The sequence below is a fragment of the Callithrix jacchus genome, chromosome 13 (assembly GCF_049354715.1).
Source record: "Callithrix jacchus isolate 240 chromosome 13, calJac240_pri, whole genome shotgun sequence".
Classification (NCBI taxonomy): Eukaryota; Metazoa; Chordata; class Mammalia; order Primates; family Cebidae; genus Callithrix; species Callithrix jacchus.
The window spans coordinates 55,565,352-55,589,937 of record NC_133514.1 but is presented as its reverse complement, the minus strand read 5'-3'; the positions used below and the strand labels follow the sequence as shown (position 1 = coordinate 55,589,937).

Genomic DNA, 24,586 nt, shown 5'->3' with positions numbered 1-24,586 from the left:
TACATGTTTATAGCTATAAATTTCCCTTTATGCACTGTCTTAACTGCATGCCATAAGTTGTGATTGTTGTGGTTAATTTTCATTCAAATAATTTTTGAATTGAATGAAAAATTTAATTTCTTCCACGTGAAAATAAATTTCCCATGTGATTTCTTCTTTGATCCATTGATTGTTTAGAAATGTATTTTTAGGTCGATGGTAGTGACTTACACTTGTAATCCTAGCACTTTGGGAGGCCAAGGCAAGAGGATCACTAGAATCCAATAGTTCAAGATCAGCCTGGGCAACACAGCAAGACGCCATCTCTACAAAAAAATTAGCTGGATGTGGTGACACACATCTGTAGTCCCAGCTATTTAGGAGGCTGAGGTTAGAGGATCACTTGAGTCTGGGAGTTGGAGGTTGCAGTGAGCCATGATCATGCCATAGCACTTAGCCTGGGTAACAGAGTGAGAACCTGTCTCAAAGCAAAGGAGGCATTTAATTTTCAAACATTTGTGAATTTCTCAGGTTTCCATCTATTACTGATTTTGGATAAAACTCTATTGTCATTTCTATGTATGATTGAATATTTCTATGTATGGTTTCAATCCTTTTACATTTATTGAGGCTTGTTTTATGACCTAACACATAGTCTATCTTGGAGAATCCTACATTTGCACTTGGAAAGAATTTGTACCCTTCTGTAGCTGGGTGGAATATCCTTTCAATGTCTAAGTCTAGTTGGCTTATAATATTGCTCAAGTCTTTGATTTTCTGTTAATCTTCTGCCAAATTGTTCTATCCATTATAAAAAATGGGATATTGAAGTCTCCAATTATGCCAGATTTTGCTTCTCCTAGAAGCAGAAGGCATGGCACCCCTCACAGGGCCACACTGGGAAGCAGAAGGGCTGGTCAGGAAACAGAGGAAGTGAGGACAGAACAGGGGCAAGAGCATTTATTGTTTATTGTTATTTCTGTGGGAAGGAACAAGCAAGGGAGAGCAAGCAGGTCAAGAATTTTCTTTCTTTTTTTTAGATGGAGTCTGGCTCTGTCACCCAGGCTGGAGTGCAATGGTATGATCTTGGCCCACTGCAACCTCTGCCTCCCAGGTTCAAACGATTCCCTTGCCTCAGCCTCCCAAGTAGCTGGAATTACAGGCACCCACAATCATGCCTGGCTAATTTTTGTATTTTTAGTAGAGACAGGTTTTCACCATGTTGGCCAGGATGGTCTCGATCTCTTGACCTCGTGGTCCATCTGCCTCGGCCTCTCAAAGTGCTAGAATTACAGGTGTGAACCACCGTGCCTGACCAATAATTTTCTAGTTTGAACAATTTCAGGGCTCTGGAGCACAAAGTTTGCTCCTAGTTGTCTTGTACCTGGCCTTGGGGTGATTAGAAAGGGGAATAATGAGCCGGAGAATAAGATTCCATAAAGAAGGTGGTTAGAGGTATAGACTCCGGATTGGATGGTTGGTGTATTAGTCAGGGTTTTCTAAAGGGACAGAACTAATAGGACAGATGTATATATGAAGGGGAGTTTATTAGGAGAATTGATTTACACAAGCACAAGGCGAAGTTGCACAATAGGCCGTCTGCAAGCTGAGGAGCAGGAAGCCAGTTTGAGTACCAAAACCTTGAAAGTAGGGAAGCCAATAGTGTAGCTTTCATCTGTGGCTGAAATCCTGAGAGTCCCTGGCAAATCACTGATGTAAGTCCAAGAGTCCAAAAGCTGAAGAACTTGGAGACTGATGTTTGAGGGCAGGAAGCATCCAGCACAGGAGAAAGATGGAGGCCAGAAGACTTAACTAGTCTAGTCCTTACACGTTCCTCTGCCTGATTTTCTCCTAGATGCTGGCAGCCGATTAGATGGTGCCCACCCAGATTGAGGGTGGATCTGCCTCTCCTAGTCCACTAGCTCAAATGCTAATCTCCCTTGGCAACACCCTCACAGACACACCCAGGAAAAATACTTTGCATCTTCAATCCAATTAAGTTGACACTTAGTATTAACCATCACAAGTCCACCCCTTGCCAAACTTGAACCCATACATATCTCATACATATCTCCTGAAATAACACATAATATTCAACTAAAGATAATAATGGGATCATAATTATGCCTAACATAAGATAGCTATGCTTTGTACAACTGGAAACACACCAATCCTCAACCCAAATGCTACTACATAAAGTTAACAATACTTAAATGATGTTATGAAGTCAATAAATCTATGTCACATGATAAAGGGAAAAGAAAATTAAGATGTTTTCTTAGTACAAGTGTATACATACATAAACATCTTCTTAACAAAATAAGGAGGAAATAGTCATGACAATTACAGTCCTTGTTTCTGCAACTGGTCATATGGTCATAGCTGGTATTGATGACTACCCTATTCTACTACCCATTCTGTCTTCCCTTTGCCCCCCGCAAGCACCTCAGCAGGTCATGGTTTTTTACCTGGTGAAGTGACCCAGACCTTCATTCCTGAAAAGTCTGGGCCATTTGTAGTCCTCCTGGATTGAGCTGTTGTAGCTTCTTATTGACCTTAATCACAGGGCATGGTAATACTAAGAAATGCTCTTAGGGATGTCCTGTATTCCACACATACTTTTCCTTACTTCCACTGCGGAATAGTAGACTGATTTCATCTTGATAGTCCTGGTTAATCACTCCACCCAACACTGTAACTCCCTTTTTAGCCTGCTGACATAGAGATAGGAGGAGCTCAAAGTGTCCGGATGGCAATCTTAACTTCCAGTTTAATGAAATTGTTGTGTCTCCTGGTGGCAGCATTCCTCCCTCTAGGAATTAAGACTTCTAGGCCAGCAGAATGTAATGTCACGGGAATGGAAGAAAAAATTTTGCTAGTGAGTCACTAGGGTTGATAGTGAGTGGTACCACTTCCCCTTCGACCCCTTGATTCCTGGATCCATGAATCTTGGCTATGGGAGAAAGTACCATACATGGGACACCGATACAGAGCATACACAGCCTTCTGGAGAACTTTGCTCCAACTCTGTAAAGTATTGTCACCTAGTTGGTGGTGTAACTGTGACTCATCCACCATTTTAGCAATCCAGCTGCTTCAGAATGATGGGGAACAGTTGGCATATGAAAAATAAGCTTGCAGGTGAGCCATTTACTATCTCTAGGAATTGGCTAGCCCTGGGAGAGTCAGTCTCTGCTGGGTCAGTGTATTAGTCTTTTTTCACACTGCGATAAAGAACTTCCCTGAGACTGGGTAATTTATAAAGGAAGAGATTTAATTGACTCAGTTGTGGATGGCTGGAGAGGCATCAGGAAACTTATAATCATGGTGTATAGAGAAGCAGGCACCTTCTAGAGAGAAGAACAAAGGAAGAACTTCTGAACACTTATAAAACCATCAAATTAGCCGGGCACAATGGCTCATGCCTGTAATACCAGCACTTTGGGAGACTGAGGAGGGTGGATCTCCTGAGGTCAGGAGTTTGAGACCAGCTTGGCCATCATAGTGAAACCTATCTCGACTAAAAATACAAAAAATTGGCTGGACATGGTGGCAGGTGACTATAATCCTAGCTACTTAGGAGGCTTAGGCAGGAGAATTGCTTGAACCCAGGAGGTGGAGGTTGGATCATGCCATTGCACTCCAGCCTGGGCAACAAAAGGAAAACTCCATCTAAAAAAAAAAATCAGATCTCATGAGAACTCACTATCATGAGAAAAGCATGAGGGAAACCGCCCCCATGTTCCAATCACCTCCCTCCCTTGACATGTGGAAATCACACGTGAGATGGGATTTGGGTAGGGACACAGAGCCAAACCGTATCATTCCGTCCCTGGCCCCTCCAATATCTCATGTCTTTTCACATTTCAAAATGAATCATGCTTTTCCAACTGTCCCTGAAAGTCTTACTTCATTTTAGCATCAGCCCAAATTTACAGTCAAAAATCTCATTTGACACAAGGCAAGTCCCTTTTGCCAATGAGCCTGTAAAATCAAAAGCAAGTTAGTTACTTCCATAATGCAATGAAAGTACAGGCATTGGATAAATGCTCCCATTCTAAATGGGAGAAACTGGCCAAAACAAAGGGATTGCAGGTCCCATGCAAATCTGAAACCCAGCAGTCATTAAATCTTAAAGCTCCAAAATGATCCCCTTGACTCCATGTCTCACATCTGGGGCATGCTGAAGCAAGGGGTGGCTCCCACAGCCTTGGGCAACTCCTTCATGGGCTGGCATTGAGTGCTTGAAGCTTTTTCAGGCACATGGTGCAAGCTGTTTCGAGATCTACAATTCTGGGGTCTGGAGGATGGTGGCCCTCTTCTCACAGCTCCATTAGGCAGTGCCCCAGTGGAGACTCTGTGCGGGAGCTCCAACCCCATGTTTCCCTTCTGTACTGCCCTGGCATAGGTTCTCCATGAGGGCTCCGTCTGTGCAGCAGACTTCTTCCTAAAACTCCAGGTGATTCCTGTCAGCAAGGCCTCAAGATGTCAAAGAATTAAAAATATAGATTTAAAAGACATGGTTAATACACACTGTATGATCTCTGTGTCACTAATGAAAATTGTCTGTGGTCATTCCCCCCCCCCCCCCCCGCCCACCAGATATACCACATAGCGTCTCTAGAATTCTGTCACCTTCCCCAGGAAGTCACAGGGCATAAGAAGAAGGTCCTCTTTGCCGTGGGACCCGTGAGCAGGTGTCCCCTCCTAGTTAGGGAGCACCCAATCCCTCTTTCGAGCACAGGCTTTTCCCTCTAACCCAATCCTGCCTGATGAGCTTGAACCCAGGAGGCGGAGGTTGCAATGAGCTGAGATTGTGTCACCGCACTCCAGCCTGGGTGACAGAGTAAGACTCTGTCTTAAAAAATAAATAACGTAAAAATAAAAAATAGCAATCACTTAGGGGAGAGTCAGTCACAAGCACTCCCAGCAACGAGGCCTAATTCTAGCTATGACTGTGATGTAAAAACTGATTCAGAACCATGTGGGAGAGGAGAGAAAAGAGAAGGTAAGTGATTGTGGAAAATAGATTAGAGAAAAACTGAAGCATGAGGAAGCAGATGTACACAGTGGTAGACTTGTGAGCTTCTCTGTTACTCATCCCTGAAACAGGCCTTGAAGATGTTCCTGTCCGTCTGTAGCTGGAAGCACCTATATGAGTTCTAGACTCTGTTCCTAGGAAGAAATAAAGATCCTCCCTAGGACCATTTCTGTAATTCTGGACCTATTTCAGTAATAAAGAATATGACCTAAAGTCATAAAAGGTAAGTTAATACAGAAGTGTGTCTTTTTCTTTTCTTCTTCTTCTTCTTTTTTTTTTTTTTTTGAGACAAAATCTCACTCTGTCATCCAGGTTGGAGTGCAGTGGTGTGATATCAGCTAACTTCACCCTCTGTCTACTGGGTTCATGTTATTCTTTTGCCTCAGTCTCCCCAGCAGCTGGGATTACAGGCACTTGACACCACACCCGGCTAATTTTGGATTTTTTTTTTTTTTTGAGACAGAGTCTTGCTCTGTTGCCAGGTGCCAGGCTGGAGTGCAGTGGTGTGATCTCAGCTCACTGCAACCTCTGCCTCCCAGGTTCAAGCAATTCTCCTGCCTCAGGCTCCCGAGTAGCTGGGCCTACAGGTGTGTACCACCACACCCAGCTAATTTGTGTATTTTTTAGTAGAGACAGGGTTTCATCATGTTGGCCAAGAAGGTCTCTATCTCTTGACCTCGTGATCTGCCCGCCTTGGCCACCCAAAGTGCTGGGATTACAGGCATGAGCCATTGAGCCTGGCCTAATTTTTGTGTTTTTAATAGAGACGGTTTCTCCAGGTTGGTCTCAAACTCCTGACCTCAAGTTATCTGCCCATCTTGGCCTCCCAAAGTGCTGAGATTAAAGGCATGAACCACCATGCCTTGCCTGGAAGTGTGTATTTTATAGATGTGGTAGCTGAAGAAGTCAAGTTTAATTTCCTTTAATATTTGAACTAAATAGAAGCTTCTCTTTGGAACCATGGCACACTTGGAGATTTTCTTCATGTTACCATGAACTCTTATGTTACATCTGAGGTCTTCCAGCTTATAGCTCTGATGGAGTGGCATAGATTCTGAGTTGGTAGAAAGGTTATATGAACAATGTAAAGTGTAGCCAGAGTGGGTTAAAAATTCTGTGCCGTTCTCTCTAAGCCTGAGTCTTTTAGTTTTGATTAAAAAGATCACAGTGAATGAATTACTTAGATCCCTTCCTAAGGGGCTTGCTGGCTTAGAGACCACACTGATAAAACAAGAAAGATGAACTACACTCCATTTGTGATATGTGCCCCAGACTCTCTTTGGGTGAATGATGAGGCCTAGTTTTGGTTACACAGATGACTGATTAGATTTTTCATGTGGAACAAGAGGAAAAGGCAAGAATACAGTATGTGATGTATCTAATTGTAATTTTTATGCCACATTATCAAAAAATAATGGCACAAATGTGTATGACTGTCTTTAGTTTCTTGGTATGAAAATGAGATAAAATATAAGAAACATTAAAAAACCCTATACTAAGGCAAAGTAAAATTTATAATCACTAAATTTTGACTACCATCAGTACATTTAATATAATTTTAATTTTTACATCAGGGCTAAGTAGAAAATAAATATTACATTAAGTATTGGTTCCATTTATGCTCAGTAACTTTTTAGTTCTGCTCACTCATTATTTGTAGTGTTTGAAGACTTAAGGAGCTAGAGTATAAACATTTGTCACTTTGGTCTACTCTGCCTTCAAGTAACAAGCCTAGATTATCTACAAACTTTAATCGCCATGGCTATGTCTTTTTTTTGAGACGGAGTTTCGCTCTTGTTACCCAGGCTGGAGTGCAATTGCGCGATCTCGGCTCACCGCAACCTCCGCCTCCTGGGTTCAGGCAATTCTCCTGCCTCAGCCTCCTGAGTAGCTGGGCTTACAGGCACACGCCACCATGCCCAGCTAATTTTTTTTTGCATTTTTAGTAGAGACGGGGTTTCACCATGTTGACCAGGATGGTCTCGATCTCTTGACCTCATGATCCACCCGCCTCGGCCTCCCAAAGTGCTGGGATTACAGGCTTGAGCCACCGCGCCCGGCCATGGCTATGTCTTTATCTGTGCTTTTCAACTGGCTGATTCTGTCCCTCTAGTCACGGTCCTGGATTTCTACCACACTGGATAACTTATTTCCTAGTGCCTAGCATTCCTCTACCCAGCTACAAGGACAACAACCTGAGGAGAACCCTCCTTGGAAGCAGAGCTGTCCTTTTCATCACGGTCCTGGATTTCTACCACACTGGATAACTTATTTCCTAGTGCCTAGCATTCCTCTACCCAGCTATGAGGACAACAACCTGAGGAGAACCCTCCCTGGAAGCAGAGCTGTCCTTTTCATCAGGTTGATCACTTGGCAACCACATGAGTGCATCACTCATTCATGAGAAATGGACTTAACCTTTGGAATTGCTTTGCTAAATCTTGAGTTCCCATATTTTACAATCATTCACAAGGCTTGACATAATCACTTTTTGTCCTGAAGGAGTTTCCCTTCCTTTTTTATTAGAACCATATTTTTATTATCCAACTTCAGATATAAAATACTTGTGAAAATTCTACCCTATTATATTCACATCAATTTGCAAATTCCAAATATTTTTGGATATATTCTGAATATCCCTTCTTCCACAATATGAGTTACACACCATTTAAAGGACCCTTGCATCTAAGTTTCAAGTTGGCTGTTTGTTGTAATGTCAGACTTTCAGAAGAGCCCCTGATAATGTAAGTTTGTGTTCTTTTAATTAACATCATTCTTGCTTCTTATAATGTGAGCTTTCTATCTGTGTTCTAGATGGAAGGTACCAGTTTTCGGTAAAGATTGGAATGAGTCAAAAGGAGGGCTTGTTGAGCAAATAATGAAAAAACAAGATAATCAAAAAAATTTCTGTAAATTTTTAGTGTGTTTCCTTCCTCCCCCAAAAATGAATGCAAATATTTATTAAGGGATCATTGCATTCCACTGTATGGATATGAAACTTAAACAATTTTCTGTTATTAGATGCATTTCCAGCTTTAACCTGTAAAGACTAACACTATGCTGCATATTCATAATTGGTGTTTCTGTTTTAAAGTTCTTAATTTTTTAAGCATTAATCAAAATATTTCATTTTAGGAACATAACATTTGTTAAATATAGTATTTTAAGGAAATGTGCCTAGGAAAAAAGAAGAAATGCAAAGTTGTTCATAATCTCACTACTTCTAATGCTTTGGGGTTTTGGCATACCTATTTCCAGAATGGAAAGTATTCCTGTAGGATGAGTGAGATCTTGTGATACTCAACAAGCTATAAATTATATATACAAAATGGATAAAATTCCTCATTAAATAGTAAGCTTCCATTATTTACATTTTAGCAAATGTTTAAATTATATCTGTAAAGTCATCTCTCTGTATTTCATCTCTATATCTCCCCAAGTCCCTGAAGCCCAGTAAAATTTATTTAAGATGTGGTTTATAATGTTTGGAATGACAGCTACCCTGAATATAGGCAGATATTCATTAGAGAACAAAGGCTAGCAATCAAACGATTTTGAGAGTTCTGCAACTGAGTTCTAAAATTTACTGGGCAAAGATGAAGTAATACAACCTCTGCAAACCTGTCCAACCTGGCCAGAGATTTCCCAAATGTCCCTTAAAACTTAGAGCTGCTGCTGTGTTGCCGACCAGTCCAGAGGCAGTCACTGTCTCACTGGAACATGAGACGAGGCTGACGTGCCCCTAACTGGGGATTGCTCTTCCGTATGCATCAAGCGATGCTCGCTTTCCTCTTCCCTCCAGCAAAACGTCCAAAAGGGAGATTATGCCTGACTTATCTACTACAGCTTTTTAGAGTAAATAATGAAAAAGCTGAGAAATAACTAATAGATCCTATTACTTTGAATCTTCAAAATAAAGTCTGACAGTTTCACAACAAAGGCAAATGAGCCATCTCAGGTTGGGGAGGTGGACTGTGATCCCTGGTCATATTGAAGAAATCTTATTAGCATCTAAAACGTTTTTGGAATAAATAAGCAGGGTTAGCCCTGCATGGCTCAGAACTGACACTGATCTTATTTTATATTTCATGAAGGTTTGAAAAGGGAGAGAAAATACTAAGATGTCCAGCGCACATGTGACATCAGGCTCCTCTGCACATCAACATGCTAAGCCAACTGGAAGGTACAAGTAGATCTTTGGAAGTAGAAACGAGCCATTTGAAGAGCTTCAGTGTGGGTAAGCATAATCAGACAAATGTAGGGAATAATGAGCTAAGCAGTGCTTATTGGATTATGGGTTCACAATAGAGTATGTCTAGCATCTTACTTTGTGCTGGGCACCCTGCTAGATGCTGTCACCCATTTTTTTTTAGATAATCCTGAAAGAAAATGCAGCAAAGTCATTTATCCTCATTTTACACATAAAGAATCTGACATTAGAAAGTGTAAGTTACCCAAGGCCAAAGCCCACACAAGAAGGAGAGCCATCCTGGAGCACAGCCTTCAGAGGCCACCGAGTTAGAATCCAAGGAGAGGTGTGGAAAGTGCTGTAGACTTCACTCCATAAACTCTGACACAGCTTTTACTGTAGCAAACATTGTTAATACATTATTTTAGACATAATTGTGAAGAATATTATAAAATAAATGTAAGTTATTACCCTAGCCTAATAACACAGTATGTTTATTTATATTTAAAATAATATGTGTGATCTTAACATACAACTGTTCCAAAAAGAGACATGTCAGACTTGGAGACGTTCCAGTGATCAGCAATAAAAACAAATCTGCTCTTAGTGAGTGGTCCCTGATCAACCCAGTGCATCCTAATCATAAGCTGCTTGACAACAGCATCGAAGCAACACAAAGCTCAAGTGCCCTAACGTCATAATTTTCTTGCATATAAATGTTACCTTTGAACTTCCTTTCTGTTTTCTCTTAAACAGGAAGAGAATGTCTGCTGGGTGTTTTTCTTTTTGTTTTTGCCCCCTCATCCCACCTGCATCTATTTCCAGTTATGTCTTCCTTTTGGGAAACCTCTTCCCCTACTAAAACCCCATCCTACCTTGTCAGTGTGCAGCAACTGGCTCAGAGGTAGCCTTGTGGCTCAGATTGGTCAAATCAGCACCGTTCACGTTACCTGGTGTATTGATTTCCTGTGGCTGCTACAACGAATTACCACAAACTTGGTGGCATAAAGAAACTGAAATTATTCCCTTGCATTTCTGGAGGCCAGGAGTCTGGAATCTGTTTTATGGAGCCAAAACCAAGTTGTCAGAGGGCCATGCTCCCTCCAGAGGCTCTAGGGGAGAGTCTGTTCCTTGCTAATTCTGGTGGCTGCAGGCATTCCTTTACTTGGGGCCCTGTCACTCCTATCTCTGCCTCAATAGTCACGTTGCCTCCCCCTCTTCTGTGTGTGGGGTCTCCCTCTGCCTCTCTCTTACAAAGACACTTGTGATTGCACTTGGGGGATATCTGCAATATCCAGACTAAATCTCTCATGTCAAGAATCTTAAAGTAAACACATCTTTGAAGACTGCTTTTTTTCTCATACGGTGGCATTTGCTTGTTCCAGGATTAGAACTTGGTATCTTTGGGTGACTGTTCTTCAATTAACTATACTTAGGCAGAATTAATGAGAGGAAATATTGTTTCTTTTACTCTGGATGTGGGCTCTGAATGTGTGAGTCTGCAGATATATTGCTATTAAGAGGAGAGTACCCACCAACAAATGAGATCAGCAGAGGTAGGAAGTAGATCAGCAAGACAGACAGAAACAGGGGTCTGATGACATCATTGTAGGATTCAGGCAGACTGAAGTGAGGCCAGTGTCTGGACTACAAATAAGCCAGTAAATTCCTTTTCTTGCTTAAGACACTTTTTGTTTTTCTTTATGCCAACAGAAAGCCTAATATAAATTACATCTTCACTATTAGACTAAAACTTCTAGAAAAGTATCTCACATTAGGTCCATTCATAATCTTAGGGGTTTTGGAAATACTTAAACCCAAAGCTCTGGAATATCCACATGTGCATTTTACAAATAGTTATTTTGAGTCGAAGGTAGAGTCAAGTTCTTCCTGAGAATTCTTGTGAGGTTTATTTTTCCTTTTTCCATTGTCCAAAGATGTTTCTTATCCCAACCTTTCACGTTGTTTTTCTTTAGCATTACCTGACTCCCACTCCATTTCTTTTTCTTTCTCACCTAAAAGGTCTCCTAATTGAAATGTGCTGAAGCAATTGAAATGTGGTACCTCGGCGAATTACTGTCAGACACTGTGGCCTTTGGACCAGCTAGAAGCTTGTCAGAAAAGGAGACAGTGTATGTTGGTGGAAATTTAGAAAAAAGAATCTCATAAGAAATTTTACTTTGGTAAAGCTGTTTCTATGAAAAGAAAATTTTAAAAAGAGGTAAGTTGTGAAATGTGGAATGCATCTATTGACAGCTAAATTTTTCACATAAAATATTCTGAGCATATAAAGTAAAATATACCTTGCAGATAAAGAGATTTGGAGTAATGCTGAACAACATAGGTTTCAAGATTTAATTTCAAGGATGGCAGCTCTACACTTTTCTTATGGAGTTTCTATTAACAAGATGGGGAAGCCTGGGCTGAACAGTTAGACATGTGGCAGGTGTGTGGCCAGGTGAAAACTCCATCGAAGAGGGTGACAACTATTGTTAAAAGATTCATTCCAAATGAACCTGAAAACCTGGATCTGGAACTAAATCTAACAAGACCAACCATAAAGTGCCTCTGCACTAGGTTAACATTCAATTTCACAAAGACAAGATGGGGAAACTATGGCTTAACAATACTTTAAAAACAAACAAAACCCAACATTTTTGGTTAACTGCTAGATCAATATGAGCCAAAGATGAAAAAATGTTGCCAAATAGTTACCTGGATCTTGATGCTCTGGTAGACCAGAATCCAGAATGTGGAGAAAGACGCCCTCTCTCAGCTACACATCTGCCACTGTGCTTTCAGTGAGAACCAGGCAGATAGATTTGCTCAAAGGACAGTGACCAGATGATCAATGGCAGGAAGCCACATCATCCAGGCAAGCACTGAAAGAACAGAGACACTTGGAAGAAAAGTTAGAATTCCCACATGAATCATGGGATGTGTTTTCAAAATTTTAAACCATACAGAGTCCCAGGGTCCCTCTCTGAAATTTAGATTCAGTACTTAAGGAGGAGATTTTCATAACTGATCCTTCTACACATCTTCCCTGATGATTATGATGGTCAAATAGATTGTTTTTAAAGCCTAGATTATATGAATTCTAGAGTGGCTTCCAACTCTTCTATGCTCTTTAAAATTTTTATTTTCCAAAAACCTGTATGTGTGCATGCACATGCGTTGTGTGTGTGTGTTTTATATGTATCTCACATTGGGTCTATTCACAATCTTAGGGACTTTTAATATTTTTAATTTAAACTCAATGCTCTGGAATACCCATGTGTGCATTTTATTAATATGAATATTTACTTTGAGTCAAAGGTAGAGTCAAGTTGTTCCTGAGATTTTTCAGGAATATGTATGTCTATATTATATAATATACATATTTATGTCTATATTATATATAATATAATTAAAAATATTTTTAAATCCTCCTTTAAATTGTTCTATCCTCAAATAGTATTATGTGCTTACTTTTTGCCGAATACTGAGTTGGATATTACAGGGTAGTGTTACTGCTTCTCAAACCCTGCTCACACCCCAACCCCCAATCTCATGAAGGTCTTTAGGAAACGCACTGCCAACTCCCAGCCTCAGAGACTGTAAACACAGGCCAGGGCCTGGGAATCCATCATTTCTAAAAAGCTTCAGTGATAAAAGGCTTTCCAAGTTTGAAAATATTCTGATGCAGGGAACAAACTAGGGAGAGAAAATGGAATCAGTTCCTATCCCTGCATCAGAAAAGCTTTACTTGTGCCTAAGTATGAGGCATTTCACTTAACAAAGAATTTTGTCCTTTATAAATTGACAAGTTTGATTTCAGGGCTTCAAGGGAGGAAATGATGCAGGTGGCAGCAACGGCTAGAAAGACTGACCATCAGTGGGTTAATCAGTTACAGTTCCTCTTCACCAGGTGTGGTGGACCTCAACATGTGACACAGGAGGCTTGGGAACCAGATCCGTCATTTGTGACCCTTGATTGTTTCTCGGGGTTTCATGTGCATCAGTGCCATTACCGCTAATGGGAGTGGTGTGCACTCAGTGAGGGACGAGGCCCCTGATAATTGTAGGATTCTGTGTTTGAAAAGTAAAGGCACATTTAATGTTTCACACTTTCGAGAAGTCTTCCTGTCAGCCTTATTAATTTGCTCTTATTTTGGTAATCACTGTTCTGTCATCTGAATGGTTATTTTAAAATGAGAAAGGAACCTAAATTAGTATTATACATTTTAAGATGTACATTTGCATCCATCATAAACTTTAATTTATAGTTTGGTCAAATAATTGTAACAGTTGCTATAAAATCAGTTATTTAATAATAGTTTTTACCACTATATTGAATGCAGCGGGAGACAGGCTTAATAGCCCCGTGTCCACAACAAATTTCTAGCTATTATTCGAACATCCATGCCTTTGAAAACTCCACAGGCCAGCAAAATTCCTACTGATTGCATTATTCGAATCTTGCTAAAGACTAGTTCACCACGTGCACACAGTAGTTTTTTATTGAATACATCTGTTTTTCCAACCTCAATTTATTTTGCTTTCTCAGATTTATATCACTATAAAAGCTACTGTTATTTTCAATAGAATCATTTTCCATAATCATATATGTGCCCCTTCATGGGACATCTGCAATTCAGTTTTAAATTCAGTTCAATTCAGTGGGTAAATGAAATACACTTAATATTTGTATTTGTAGTAGTTAAGATTTCAAGGGAGAAAAAGCAAATTTTCGACATATGCCAAGATAGTTAAATAAGAAAACTTCAATTGGACTATGTGAGAGAAAATGTAAAATAAAAAATATGGAAGTACAACTTGATCTCTCATTTTGGCAACTTGATTTTTAAAGTTATGTTCCACTTTCTTAAAAGTATGAATACAGCTTCAAGTTACCTAATCTTAAGATAACTTTGATTATCTGAATTTAAGAAACTCTGAAATTATTAAATCCAATTATGTGAAATACTCAAATAGTCTAATTTATTTTTGTATTTTCCATAATACCCAGTGTAGCACTTTGCACATGGAAATAGAATGCAACACGTGAGTGGATAAATATAAGGATTTTTTTCAGGAAACGATTAAATCTTTTTGAACTTGGATCATTGCTTTAGTGGGCATTAATTTTTGACAAATCAAATGGTTCTCAATCTTTAAAAATGTTTAATACCTAAAAATAGTATGTAGAAATAAATGAAGACCAAGCAAATGAGAACAAGCAAAGGATATTTATACAGAGCTTGTTATAGCAAGGTAGTCGGCCACCATTACTTGTATTTTGCCAAGACTCAAAGGCATGGAGAAGAGTGGGAGGGTTTTATAGTGGAGAAGAGGCAGGTTCCAAGTGTGCCCTGATTGGAGGCCACTGGCCAGGGAAATTGGAGGCTGCTAACTGGGAGCAGGGCATCCAATGTGATTGGTTTGGGGCATATATTTGGCTTTCTCTGATTGGTCCTAAGTTGGAAGCAGGGACAAAAATTAGGAAAGCTGTCAATTATTAATCAAGTTCTGGGCTTTTGGGGCTGAATGCTACAGAGGTTATTTTTTTAATTTCCTGCACTGGTTGCTAGAGAGTGTAGTCTCACTTCTTATAGGTCAGAGTTACAGCAGGCTGCTTTCACGAACTGGTTAATATAGATAACTGTTTGGCTTCCCCAGCTGGTTGCAGGAGATTGTGCATCAAAGTTCTATTTTTATATATATTCTGGCCACTGTTTGTTTGTAGATTCAGTACCTCAAGTGCTTAGAAGTGGGACAAGTTGTAAAATCCAACGAACAAAGAAAAAATTCAAGGTGAGAACCTATAATTTTGCCCCTTGTGCAAAAATATAGTTTGGCAATTTAGGTGACTTTTTAGGAAATTTAGTTTATAGTTGTAATAAAGTGACATGTACACAAAATCTTTAATAATGAGTGCAGTATCCACCACCCAAGCACATACACGTATGCATTTCCCCTTCTGAGAGATGGTAACTTTCAACTTTGTTGGCCATTTAGTTTGGTATTGACCTTCACATCTCTATCATGTTTATACTGTTAATTTAGGACTTTGCCATTGACTCCCACCTTGGGAGATGAGAAATCAGCTCTTTCTCTATGACCCCTCACCACAACCACTTCTCCACTCCCATACTGCAGAAACACCACGCTTCTGTCCTCTCAGTGGATACTTATATGATACTTTTGGTCAGGGAAATATTTATTATTAACATTATTATAACAACCAATGCTGTTCACAGCTGAGATACTATTGTATAAGGTGATAACATTTCCTTTCCTTTCTAACGTTTTAGAGTTAATAATAGACTTGTTTTTTGCTGCCTTAGGTTTCTAAGCATCTAATTCCTACCACCAATTCATTACAAATTCAACCCACAAATATCTATATCTCCTCTCAGTATGTCTAAATATATTAAGTATTGTCAATTTCATCTACCTGATGACATCTCTGATGGATCCTCTGATCCAGTCCAGTTTTCACTAACTTTTCTGCACCCTACAATTCTGATAACTTTTTTTGCCTCTATTATGTTGAATCTCTTGTATACAAAATTCCATACTTTTTTGTTTGAGACAGGGTCTCTCTCTCTTTCACCAAGGCTGGAGTGCTGTGGCACAATCATGATTCACTGCAACCTAGATCTCCTTGGCTCAAGGAGGCTCCTCCCACCTCAGCCTCCTGAGTAGCTAAGACCACAGGCATATGTCACCATCCCTGGCCAATTAAAAAAAAATTTTTTTAGAGATGGGGGGTCTTAATATGTAGGCTAGTCTGGTCTTGAACTTGTGGGTTCAAGTGATCCTTCTGCCTCAGCCTCCCAAAGTGCTGGGATTACAAACGTGAGCCAAGACACTGCACCTGGCCATATTTATTTTTTATTAGAAATTTTCCCCAGTTTTCTTTGGGGAGTGGTCTCTGGTTTTCTACTCATATTTAAACATGGACATTATTTTATTTTTTTCATCAAATTTTATTTTAAGTTCTGGTGTACATGTGCAGGATGTGCTGGTTTGTTACATAAGTAAACATGTGCCATGGTGATTTGCTGCACAGATCGACCCATCATCTGGGTATTAAGCCCAGCACCCATTAGCTATTCTCTCTGAGACTCTCCCTCCCCGACCCCTGTGGCAGGCCCCAGTGTGTGTTGTGCCCCACCATGTGTTTACTTTTTCTCATTGTTCAGCTCCCACTTGTAAGTGAGAATATGCAGTGTTTGGTTTTCTGTTCCTGCGTTAGTTTGCTGAGGATCAGCTTACAGCTCCATCCATGTCCCTGCAAAGGGCATGATGTTTCTTTTTATGGCTGCATAGTATTCCATGGGGTATAGGTACACATTTTCTTTATACAGTCTATTATTGATGGGCATTTGGGTTGGTTCTGGGTCTTTGCTGTTGTGAATAGTGCTGCAATGAACACACACGTGCATGTGTCTTTACAATAGGATGAATTATATTCCTTTGGGTATATACCCAGTAATTGGATTGCTGGGTCAAATGGTATTTCTTTCTGCTTCTCGATCTTTGATCTATGTGGAGGGTAAAAGGCTGTCAGAATTCTGAGAGATAAGTGGAAAGAAGGGTTGAGATGTTTCAATATCCATCACTTATTTTCAACAGGGCATGCCCAACCTCAGTTGTGTCAGAGTCTCCACAAGTGGGGACACCTTCCGTGACAACTTTGCCAGAGAATTAACTTCTTCAGCCAGAACGGATAAGAGGTCTCAACTTGCTTCAGCTAAGTGGACAAAGGATGATTTGAGGAAAAGGCAGTTTGCTACATTAAAAAAAATATTTAACCAATCCTCCTCGTCGCAGCCCACTTTAAGCTGCAATTCCTGAGGCCTTTGGTACTTCTTCTGTGTAGATCAGAGCATATCTTGGGTCTCCCCAATGCTGGCTGGCCACAGATTTGTTTTTCCTTGCTCTGTTGAGTCAGTTGCCACTCTTTTTTATTCCTGCTTTTTGACTCTCAAAAGTTTGTTGCTGTTGCCTTCTCTCGGGTTCTTTGTTTTTGTGGCTTAATTACATTTCCCCTTATCCTTCTATTGTTATTTTAAGCTTTCAGGAGGAGGCAAAAGTAAAAGTTCAATCTTCCATCTTTAACCCAAAGCCCTGAAAAACTATTGGACTTTTCTGCTTTCAGTATCTTTTCCTATAAAGAGGGCCTAAAACAGAGGCTAATGGTAATATTCATAAGATATAATTTTCATCCACATAGCACCTTCCAGCATACTAAGTGTTTCATATACATCTCATTTGATCCTTCTGATGGTTTCACAAGTCAGCAAACAAGGAATACAAAATCTACATTTCTACCAAGCAAATAGTTTTGTTTAAGAAATCCAAGTTAATCTTTTGGTAGGGAAACAAAATGAAACCTAAAAGGTCAATCAAGATTTCAAGACAGCTTAGTTCTTGATGTGTATGATACAAGTCATGATTGAAGCACAAAGCCCCATTGCTTACAGTTAAATATTTGTTTTCTTATCTCAGATATCCCCTGGGAATCTTATCAACTTCAAGGCTATTCTTCCATCCCAAAGTAGTACTGAAACACAGAAGTGAGCAGGCAGTATCTGCCTATATCATCTACGGTATCTCTCTTTTTCTGGTGAGCTCTAAGGCCCACTCTGAAGAAAAATACAGGCAACCTTGGGACTTATACTCTTTTGCATCTTCCTAATTCTGTTATTTTAATTTTCATCCTCCTTTTCAATCAATTAACACACACCCATGAAGTGCCTCAATGAGAGACCCCAAAGGGGATGCAAAGAAGAAAAAGGCAGTCTCTGCCTTAAAGAGGTCATCGTCTTTCCAGGGAAGCAAAACATCGCATTGTACCTACACGGTAGTGAGGCCAAGATCCCAGTTCCCATCAGAATAGTCACATCCCATCAAAATGATCTTTCAGAGTAATTCATTCATTTGTTCAACATCTAGCTACTGCCTTGTACAGCTATGAAATTACTGTGCCTGACCTAGTTAAATTAGTACCATGTTGAACTTGAGATTTCTTTGAGAGCTCTGCCATCTTCTCAGACTATTCTCTAGAGGTGGGCCATGAATCCCAATATTCTTAGCTCTGCACTGATGCCTGACCCCTTAGCTCTAATTTAATTTCCTTTTTTCTTTCAGTTATCTACTGCAGGAGGAAGGGGATGGTTTTCCACATCCTCTTTGATGTGAGCTCCACAGTATATCCTCCTTCCTGAGGTGTCAGTAACCTGTCCTCTTACTAGGGCCATAGTTGTATACCATGGGCAGGGAGAAAGCCCTGCTTATCAGGAATTCAACAAGTATTATCCCTCTCATCTTGAAAATTGAATTAAGCATTATAAAGGAAATAAACAGGGTGCTAAAAAAGAGAGTAAGAGAGGGACGTATATTCAATGGGTGGTTAGAGGATTTCTTTCTAAGGAGAAGACATTAACTGGAACCTGAAGGTTGAGAAGAGACCACTCATGCAAAAGTATGGTTCTAAGGCAGAATGAACCAAAAATTAGCACCGAAGAAATGGCATTGGTAATGTTGATAATTGGGGAAGACAAGTCGGTGTGGTTTGAGATGGGTCTCTTGGATGGTACTAGAGGTCAGTTCACTCAACACACATTCCCAATCCCATTCTCCCCTGCCTTCCTCCACTGGAGAGGAAAATGAAGGATTAAACTTCTCCCTTCCACTGAAGCGAAATGACCATAGGACATCATTGTGGCTAATGAGCTGAAGGAGAAAAACTTTAGGAGGCCTTTTCTTCTGGAAGAAAAGCCAAAGGCTATTCAAATAAGTCATTTTTGTCCCTCATCTCTCCTCTTTGTTCTGCCTGGAATGCTGAAGGAGGCACTTAGATTTTACAACCCAGAGAATGAAACTGACATGCAGGAAATGTCCAAGCAGGGAGACAGAAGGAGCCTGGTTCCTTCCTGGCTTTGTGATGTGGCTGCACCACCTGGACTGCCTACATCTGATTTTTTTTTTTAATGTGAGAAATTAAATCCACTTATTAGTTTAAATAATGACAACAGCAAATGTTTCTAGGACTTTCTAGTCAGTTTACATGAATTCAGAGTTAATCTTCATATGAACCAGTGGCTACCATTGTTATCCCAAGTAACTCAGCATGTGGAACGGCTGAACTTTGAAAACAGGTAGTGTGCCCTTAACCAATGTTCTGCCCCAGTGTTAACTGGGTTTTCTGTTACCCACAGACGATCTCAGTCCTAACTTATACATCCTTGATGGATGAATACAATTTAGATGGGAGCTTTTAGATCATTATCTAAATTAGATCAGTGTAGCATGTGGCCAGTGAATGGAAAGTTAGACAATTTGATGGTGAGTTTATGGTAGGAAAAGAGACAAAATGGAGATGGAAGATACAGAATACTGAGTAAGAAAGGGGGCTCTGGAAATTAGAATATTTGCCTACAAATCACAACTCTACCAGTTACTACTAGCTGAGTGACTGTGGCCTAATTATGCTGCCTTATCTTTATAATATCTGTCAGACTAGCTTTAAGCCTCAGTCTTCTTCTCTCTAAAATGGGCATCATAACTGTGCATGTCTTTCAGAGGTTTAATGCCCTAGCAAAATGCTTTGTTCATAGTAAGAACTCAGTAAATGTTAGATTAAAAAACATGCTGAGATAAGCTTGAATGTTTTCCAGTACAGCTTGTCTCATCTTGAGAATAACGACTGTCTAAATTGTCAATTCCAACCACAACATTTGGAAACTTTAAAATATCAAAGATGAAGAGAGACTAAAGATGATCTTTTCTTTGATGTTTGTATTGAAATATTTTTTTTTTTTCATATTCTGTTGGAAACACAGCCTTATTACAGATCACAGGACCTAGGACACCATTGTTGCAATAATTTTATCTAAGGTAGGACTGACATTGTTAGCATAACGTTTCTTAATAGTATTAGTCAAGCTGAGTTTTAAGGAACATACCTATCAACTTCAAAGGATTTGTTTTAAAGAAAGTGAAATAAAAAGGAACTATGAATCCATGGGAACATGATAAAGTACCATAATTTCCACCCTGAATTTTGGAAAATCTGACAAACCTCCGCAATATGTTCTGAGGAAAATAATTGTCTCAAACAAGGCACAAGAACTAACATGAAATGTTAGTTCAAAGGCTCTGGGCAAAAAGAGGGACACAAAGACAGATGCTCTCTCCTTTAATGAACCCTCACATGGAAAGTAGCTGCTACTTGGTAAGCTGCCGCCTGTGCCTTTGAATTGACTGTGATTCAAACGGTGAAGTGTCATTTCACTCTCTGAGTGAGCCAGCAGATCTCTAAAACTTCCCAGCTCTAAAAGGTTTGCAGAAACCATTTTCTTCTAGTACTTCTTGGAAACTTAAACAAAAGTAGTGAGACTGCACAGTGACCGCCAGAGGGCTCTGATTAAATCTTTATAAATTGGCTTTTTGCTTTTTCTATAGACGATTAACCAGCCTGAAAAACCATTGCCAATAGCATGTGGGCGGGTAGTTACTGTGTCTATACTGTGGCTGCAGCCGCTGGTCTGGTAGATGGAATCCTGCTTCCGGACAGGATAAAGCTTGATCCAGGCTCTCCTGTCCCCAGGGGACAGGGCAGTAGGGCTATTCTGGTTAGAAGACTGCTTTTGTGTAGGCAGCTGTTTCCCCTAGTTCAGGATGCAGGAGCGGAAGAAGAGGGTACAGCGTGACCTGTTGCTCTGGGGGCCTCAGTGACAGGCAGCCCTGGTGTTCTGCTGCACTTGCATCAAGAAACTCACCAGGAGATCTGGGCCGTCCCTGGCAGAATATATAAAGAAACTTTCAGAGGGTATCCCACCAGGGTCTCTCCAGTAGATCATTTCATGGATCTCCTGGTTCCTAGGAACACAGGCTCAGACATAGCTGCAAATTCATATTTTCTGGTACAGTATATTGAGATTGCCTTGTAAGATCTGCCCCGCTACTGATCTTACAGTGACTAAAATGATACTTTTTAGAAATTATCAACCTACCTAGTCATTTTACCTAAAATAGCAAAAAGGTAAAAGTTCCAATCAGAAAAAGATTTTTATAAAATATGACCTATGTGTAAATTGTGAACTTTCAGTCCTATTTGGTAAAATTAAATAAAAGAGCTTCATGAGAAACTCTGTCTAGTAATTAAAGACCCAGTATACTACCTTCGATGTGCATAGGCTTTCCCTGTTTATAAAGAACTTTCGCATACACTGTCATTGGCTCTACAAAAACACAGTGAAGTTAGACAGCACAGGAGTTATTCTCATTTTGTAGATGAGGAAACACTAAGGGCCTGCCATGATAAGCCATGCAGTTTTACTGGTCTGATGCTGAGTCTGGCAGCTGATATAAACTCTTTATACCCAGAAAGAAGAGTGTGATGAGAAAGGACAGGAACATCTAATGGAAATTCTTCCCATCTAAATGGTAACTGGGCCCCGTTAGATATTTCTAACTCATCTGCATGTGTACAGAACCCCAGCATGGAATTTGTGCATGGTAAGTTCTCTTTGATTTAATTTAAAAATCATTAGTTAATATCATCAACAACAACAACTTTTTTTTGAGACGGAGTCTCTCTCTGTCATCAGGCTGGAGTGCAGTGGTGTGGTCTCGGCTCACTGCAACCTCCACCTCCCAGTACAAGGGATTCCCTGCTTCAGCCTCCTGAGTAGCTGGGACTACAGGCACGTGCCACCACACCTGGCTATTTTTTGTGTTTTAGTAGAGATGGGGTTTCACCATGTTGGCCAGGATGGTCTCAATCTCTTGACCTCATTATTCACTCGCCTTGGCCTCCCAAAGTGTTAGGATTACAGGCACGAGTCACCGTTCCCGGCCAGCAACAACTTTTACTACACTAATGATGTGCCAGGAATTGACTTTTTTTTGAGATAAGGTCTTGCTCTGTCCCCCAGGCTGGAGTGCAGTAGTGCTATCATGGTTCACTGTAGCCATGACTTCAGGCTCAAGTGATCCTTTCACCTCAGACTTCCAAGTAGCTGAGACCACAGGCGTGTGCAACCATGACTGGCTATTTATTTATTTATTTATTTATAGAGACAGGGTCTCACTATGTTGCCCAGGCTGGTCACAAACTCCTGGGCTTAAGTGATCCTCCTGCCTTTGCCTCTTAAAGTGCTGGGATTATACACATGAGCCACTGTACCCAGCCAGGAACTATTATTTTATTAGAATACTTATTACATTATTGTTTAATCCTCACAACTCTGTGAGGTGTGGACAGTGATTATCTTTGTTTTACAGATAAGGAAACTGAAGCACAGAGAGGTTAAGTGAATTTGCCAGTGTTACAAATGGTAACAGTGTGAAAGGTTCTGATAACCTCTTCATAATATAAAAAAGAATGTGTAATACACTGCCTCAGTACTAACAATGCAGAGATTAATTTATATTCTGAGGGTAATGTGGGCAATGCAAAGAACTAAACCTATTACCTCTCTGCTTTTAATCAGGCCACGAGACTGAATTCCTGGGGCATCTAAAAAATTCATTCCAGTGGTTTAAGCCTTTATACAAAAGTGGCTTTGAACTATGCTTGGATAAGCTTTGCCTTTTGTCAGTGACAGGTTCTGACCTTAGGTAGGATATGAACAGCCACAAAAAAGGGGGCACCTGCTCCCTTTTTGTCATTTGTTCAGGTGAAACAGGGCTTCACTGGTGAAAGTTTAAATGACCTGGTTTCTTCTGACCCCTGTGAAAAACTAATGATGTTTTTTTCATTTTCATTCCATTTTCCCTGGTTTCAATATATACACATTCAAAAGGTGAGGGAAGCTGTGAAGTGAAGTCAGTCCTGGGTGAAAAGTTCTATTTGCTCCTCTCATGCCTGAAGCTAAGTAAAGTCAATGCAAATGGTGCGTAGGCACAAGGACAGGGATCTGCATGTCACGTGGCTGAGGCCCCACTGCTGTGCCTGGCTGGACTGTCCTCTGAGGGAAAGAATAACCGGGGCAAGATGGGTGGGGAGTAGGATGAGGCACTACGCACTCCCAGCTTTGCTTAATCAGAGATCAACATAATAAATAATCAAGCTTGCTCAGTGCCTCAAAGTTTACACAGAGCTTTCACATATAATTCCATTTCTACAAGTCAGGAAGTGGAAATGAACTCATTTAACTCACACAGTTGGGATTCAAATGAAGTTGGACTATACATTCAGTGCTAGCTCTCTCTCTCTCTTTATCCCTTCCTTCCTTCTTCCCTTCCCCCTTCTCTCCCTTCTTCCCTTCCCTCCCTCCCTCCCTTCCTTCCTACAACTTGCTATCCTTGGTAAACAAAAGAGAATACATTTTGGAAACCTATACAAGAATGCTTATTTTCATTTTCCATTTCTCTCAAAACACACTTTCATAATCCCAATATGCATCTAAAAATGGGAAGCAATCATTTCAGCAAGGCCTAGGTAAGAAAACATGAGCAATGGAAACAATGACAATGTTTTCTTTTCCTTTTCCATCGGTTACAATTAAGTGACCTTGGGAGGTATCTAAACTATCATTTTGTCCACACTTCTTGGCAAATACTTTGGCTAGCTTAGGAACTTTCCGCATGGGGTTAACCTCCTAATCCAACATAATGTTTTGGATAGGTAGGGATGGGTTATGGTCAGATCAGTATTCATTTTTATATTTACATTTCGACTTTAATGGGGTTTGGACAAATCTCAAGAGCGGAGTTACTGCTGCCAGGCACCAGCACTGCACAAGTACAGCCAGTAATTCTGCCCACCAACTGGCAGGATGGGCTCCTGCCCTGAGCATCACAAACCTATAAAAATAAATTTATTAAGGAACATACAGCCACTTTTGTCAGTAGGGGTCTGTGTCGAGGCTGCGTTAAACATAGCCCCAACCCTTTGCTTTCAAAACCATCACTATTCATGCCCCCGAGAAACACTTCTCCCCTATAGCCCCTTGTTCTTGAAACAAAAGGTGACTGTATCCCACAACTGGAAGGTTTGCAGGATGTGCTGCTGCTGACATGGAAGATGGACACTCCTAAATATGTGGATGATGTATAGTGGAAGTGCTTAATTAAAGGAAAAGTCAAATGAACTGAACAGTCAAAACCTTCCTTTTAGATAGCAAGCATATCATACAGTCTTAGATAATAAGGGTCTCCTAGTAATGCCAAACATCCATTTCATTGCATCTTTTTTTGTTCCAATTCATGGTTCTGGAAGAAGTCACAAGGCAGTATAGTATTTGCGTATAGTTGAACACGGTGATTGCCCAATATTTCGCAAAATTAAATATTTAATATTACTGTTAAAATGGTAAATATCAAGTTATAACACATGAAACATAATACTGATTATTCATGTTGGCAACCAGGTAAAC

At 40.2% G+C, this 24,586-nt stretch overlaps 1 long non-coding RNA gene across 1 annotated transcript; it reads right to left on the bottom strand.

Moving 5' to 3' along the window:
- Positions 1 to 1,507: 1,507 nt before the first annotated feature.
- On the bottom strand, positions 1,508 to 23,442 carry LOC108588044 (uncharacterized). Its single transcript, XR_001906863.4, has 3 exons — positions 11,925 to 23,442; positions 9,475 to 9,605; positions 1,508 to 4,458 (listed from the first exon to the last, which is right to left on the bottom strand). It is a non-coding gene; the product is annotated as an uncharacterized LOC108588044 (long non-coding RNA).
- Positions 23,443 to 24,586: the final 1,144 nt, after the last annotated feature.